This window comes from Galendromus occidentalis, unplaced genomic scaffold (genome assembly GCF_000255335.2).
Source record: "Galendromus occidentalis unplaced genomic scaffold, Mocc_1.1 scf7180000077511, whole genome shotgun sequence".
Lineage (NCBI taxonomy): Eukaryota > Metazoa > Arthropoda > Arachnida > Mesostigmata > Phytoseiidae > Galendromus > Galendromus occidentalis.
Window position 1 is genome coordinate 235058 of NW_003805499.1, and position 5512 is coordinate 240569.

The window sequence follows — 5512 nt, forward strand, 5'->3', positions numbered from 1 at the left end:
GTCCACAATCAGCGGAGAGATATTTTCCCTGGATCGGAACATAATTTTTTCCATGCGATAGACAGCGCGCGTTTTTTCCCTCGGATTTCTTCGGGGGACTTCGGGGATCGAGGACCCGAAGAGAATGACGCGGTTCCCCGATGCGTTCAGCATTGCGAAAAAAGGTTTTGGCGATAGCGCCTTAAAGCTGCAGCCAGCCGTCCCCCTCCGTATGCCACAGCCACTAGCCTGTGACCGAAGGGGAAATGACCGTGGCGGCATACCGACCGACCGCATCGGAAGGTCACCACGAACACAGTTTTTCTCTTTGGCTCTGACGATCGCTCGAGCCACGGAGCGACATTCCGCAAACATCGACTCCTACGCATTCTTGAATTTCTCTTCTGCTCGAATCCAATCTTGTTCAAGAAAGAAACGCGAGTCCTTTATGGCTTTTCCAATATGGATCTCGTCGCGCGGTTTCGACGCTCCGCGATAGTGCGTGGAGGAGCGAGAGCTCCTTCTCACCGGGGACGAACCACGCCGTTTCTCAAAATAAATTCGCCAAACTGGATTCTACGTCTGGAATTCAAGCGAGGCGTCGAAGAACTGATGGTAATCTTGAAGGAAGAGCTCGAGGCTCCGAACTATTATTCTGCAAGTCCGTCCCGAAAATTTTGTGAGGGCAACGTCATTGTCTCCCCGCCGCGGTTGGCTTCCGCCGACTTCAGTCATCCGGGCATCGAATGTTCCTGATTTTATCTTGGCAAACCAGTCAGGTCGAAGGGTCTTATCTCGATATTTCAATGCTATTCCTCGCAGCTTCATTATTTTAATCTTGTTTCGCAGACACTTCCGACATGAGTCCCTTTCTTGTCTTTTTCCGGCACAGGTGGAGCATTTCCTTAAGGTCGTCGCGTCAGCCGAGGAAATCTCCGTCCAGCGCCTTTGATTACGGTAGCTAAAGCATACCTACCTAATTGTCCATAACTCTCGTACATACAGAGAGATTGAGTAATTCTCGTAAAAGAAGCGATAATGGCTGCTCGCAAGGGTTGTAACTCATGAGTGCGGGAGCCGTCTGGCGAGCAGGCTGCTGCGAGGGCCGAAAGTGCACTTGTTCGAAGTTTGACGGGACATGATTTCGAGTTTTATGACTCGGCCAGTGACCAGCGCTTCTGCCTGGTGATGTTCCTTCCTCGTTCTCGAGCATGGTTCAAATGAACTCCTTATGAATGAACTCCTCCGATAATTTCTCGTCGATTTCACCGACTCTCACTGTTCTATATCTCCGACGACGGTTGCGAGATTTCGCATGACATTTCAGAGGGTCGGGGAGATAGAACAACCAGATGGGTACGTGGGCGAACGGGGGGGAAGTCTCGATGCATAGGAAACGAATCGATCTATTGGGAACAACACAAGGTATGTCCCGGAAGAGATCTCCCTGAAGGAAGAACATACATCACGGGGAACATCGGAATGACCTGTCTCGTCGTGCAGGGACCGATGCGAGCCGAGCTATCCCCTTGCTCGTTGGACCGAGCTATCCGAATCCAGCGAGCACGCCAAACGAGTCGAGAAGAGCTGCTCAGCAGCGCTAGACCTCTCCGGTATCTGAGTCGGGCTCGGCGAGTCCGTTGACGAATTTTCCTTCGGTGGCCGCCGAAAGCCATCGAGGGAAGTCCCGGCACCGCCCGATACCACGGAGGAAATCCGAGTCGGAGTTCGGATTCCTCCAATTTTCAGCCGAGCTCGGCGTCTTAGTCGCCGAAACCCCAGGACTCGGCGCATAATGCAACAGCAGGCGCAGAGTTTTTCTCCTTCTGTCGTCCCCTTCCGTTACGTGCGGGAAGTGATATTATTCACTTGGTTGTAGATACATGAGATGAATATTCGCTCCGGAACAAGCCGAGTCTCATATAGGTAGCGGTCGGTAGCGTGGCTCATAACCATCCTGAGTTCCAACGATTTCGCGTGGATATTCGTCGCTACCCCCACTCGGTGAGGAACACCGCCATTATTCTCCACACGGCCAGTCAGAATCAGATGTGATATGACTAATGACACGACTTTCGGACTAACGACGCTCGCTTCTACTTCGAAATATACGACACATCATACATTCATCAGGACTATACATGTTGATGAGATCGATGAGATGAGCAGTGATGATTCGTTTTGATGAAAAATACCCGCCGGCTAAGGGTGGGACCGCGCTGCCGTGAACAACCTCTTCTCACGCAACAAAGTCTTTTGCGTCACGGAGTCAAAACCCATCCGGGTTAGGTAGTCCTCAGAAAGCGCCGAGACTTCTTCGAAGCTCTTCGTTGGAACGTCGCGACGTCGACTAGTCGAGTGAGAGCCACGAATTTTCCCTTCCGGGAACTGATGCAAATATCGCGGGAGCGGTTTTTCGACAGCTTTTAAGAGAACAAGTTTTTGGTTTGAACATCTCTCAGCTCAGCGGTTTTGAGGCGCTTTCCAGACTCTCACCCTACGATGGATGAACGCAGATAGCAGAGCGAGAACTATTCAGCCTCGCTCAGAGCTTATCGGGTGAGAATATCCCTCCAGGTTCTTCGAGGGTAGAGAAGGAACCTATCGATTCGTTGATTCTCCAGCCTCACCACTCCAGCAGCTTTCGGAGCAGAAGACAGAGGAGTGAGAGAGGAGGAGTACGTGGAGGAGTTTGTGTCTAAGCTATTAGAGGCTTGTTCCTTGTTTTATATTTTTTCGCCTCATTGCTGCAGAGCCCGGTGCGGCGTCGGATGAAGCTTTGCGATGGGCCAGCAGGCGATGCACAGACGACCGCTAAAGGGTTCGCGAGGGAATGAAAACAGGGTTTGGCGCGGGGTCCCGGAGCCGACGGAAGTCAAAAGGAAAACCCAGATTCGATGGAGACGACGCCACCGCCGGCCCGGTCGCAGACGGAATAGAATGCTACTCGATCCGTTTCTGCTCAGATGGCTCCTGCGTCGGGCGGTGGGTCGTTCGGTAGACGATTCCATCGGTGGCGAAATCGTCTCCGGCGGCGGAACACTTCGGGTCGAGACGCCGTTTGTTGGCGTCGCTCGGCGGCACTGGATACACGGAGGAATCGGATTGCGGAAGAGACAAACAAGATAGTGGAAATGCTCGAGAGGCAAAAAGCTTGAATGACAGAGAAACACACGGGGACGATGGAGGTGGGGCTGTCCCGGAACAACGGGACTCGAGCGAAAAAATCGTAGCCGAAGGCGTGGTTTGCTTTGACTCCTGCAATGCGCTCGGTTGTGTTCTGGCTTTAGCCCGCCGTGTCTGCCCGCTTCACTGGTCGCTTGCTCAGTCGCCCGCTTCGCTTATTTCTTGGTGTATAGAATCACCGTCTGTTCAACCACCGCAACGTTGGCTAACATTGAACGAAACTCGGCCGACAGACTGTCACTAGGAGCGGCCGATCCCAACAACGACAGCCAGCCGCGCATCGGGGACGTAGAACAGACGTTTATGAACAACTCACACACCGGACCACTTACGTATCCAGTCGTCTATTGAGTGACAGAAGCAATGCAAGCGGACACAGAAACCGATGGACTTTTTTCCCTGCTCCATTGGAAACGTGTTCAATCGAATCTCTGGATAATGGAAGATGAGCAGTCTTGACAGCTGCCGGAGGAACACTTCCCGAGAAGACAGCATTCCACGCCATTGTCTGGTCGCGACGAATTCGCGCAGACATCGATCTCAATGTCGGACTCCTCACAGCATTTTCCAGCCCCTCCTCCACGACACAGGAGGATTCTTGTGTCCGGGTTTTTGGTGTTTCCACTCGGACCTCTCGGTCGATGAGAATAGCGAAATACCGAGCAAAGTTGCGATTCGGTACGAGCGACAGCGAGGATGAGAACGAGCGCGTGCTCGTTACCCAAAGGCCCGGGGAGCATTGAGAGAAAAGGAGCTACGAAAAGACGACACGGAGGAGTTCTCGCGAAGATGGCCAATCAGTCAAAAGGGGCTGACATCTGAGAACTATCCGATATTTTACTCGACGCGGCAGTAGCTTCGCCGGCACGACCCCTTCTGCGCCTCGCCCGCCTCGGCGAGGACTCCTGTTACTGCGATCGACGACGTTGACGACGGCGGGAGCGGTGGTGATGACGACGACGACGACGGAGATTCAAGTCGACGAAAGCCGAGAAATTGGGGGATTGTAGGTGAGGAAGTGGGCGGGAAGAGGAGCAGGAGTTGGACGAGGAGCGGCAGGAGAGAGAACGAATTCGACTCGATTGGATGGGATGGATGACACCAAGTTGTCACACACAAAGTCGACGTCGAGGAACACGAACACTTTGTTCGTGTCAACTGTCCTCGTATTCCTCTCCCGTCCTCCGTTCATTGTTCCTCCTCACCTCCTCTCGTGTTCGGCACTGCTCGGATCTAGTTTCTTTTTCCCCGTGCTCCCCAGGCATTGGAGTACCGATGACGAACAGTCGTTGATTGTTAATTGATTTAGACTCGGAGCTTTGGGGATCGTAAAGCGCGAGGATTCTGCGCAGGGAATCTGGCTCGGCTCTTCTGAAATATGAGCGTGAATATTTCATGAGCATTCACGCAAGTTCGGGTCGGCGCCTCGACAGGGAACAAATCTGCTCGTGCCCATCACTCGTCGGCGTCAGAGAGAACTATAATGACGTCCGCGACGACGTCCGGGCCAGCCTGGATCGGCGATTCGCTATGCCGGACTGCGACTTCCAGTGCGGATCTCGTATGCTGTCGACGTCAATGGATCGTAACCGAGCAGCCGAACTGGCAAACCAGTAAAATAAGACAGGAGAGAGCTCGTTCGATGGCTCCGGCTCGATGTGTCGACTAGATCTGGACTCAAGGGCGTTTGATGGGCTCCCTACCGTCACGCCTCGAGCTGACTGAGTATAATTTGAGGAAGCGGCAGGAGCCGACGTCGATTCTCGGGAATATTCCTCATTCCTCCGGAGCTCTCTCCGCTCAGCGCTCTGAACACGTTCGGAGTCCTTTCCCTGAGATAGCTCCCGCCATCCGCTCACCCAGGGCTCGACTCCTGTCCGGAGCGGTCAAAACTCCAGATTCCTCCATGTCTCGCTTTATACGATTGCAACAATGTCATCGAATGATTGGAATGTATTATTTTGATAGCGGGGAATCTTGGTACGTTTGTGTTCGCGGAGCGTTTTTCGCACGATTCGGGAGCCCTGCGGAATGATCGGGTCACACCGCAGGCTCCTGAAGATTGTGACACTGCGGCTCATCTCTCAGTAGCGCATCATTGCGCTGAGCTACGGCAGAGAAGGGCGTTGTCTTCCTTGACTGTCCTGGCGGCTCGCTGGTCGGCGGTGTCCTGTTCCACGCCACCTAATCTGACCGAGATACCTTCCATTGGCTGATCTCGCTGCCGTGGCGTGGGACCAGTTCCCGACCGCGGTTCGCTAACGCAATGGATTCCCGACTGATTAGAGACTTCGGTTGTCGGGGAACGCGAACTCCTAGACTACGCCGAGCTCGCGGTGCCGAGTTA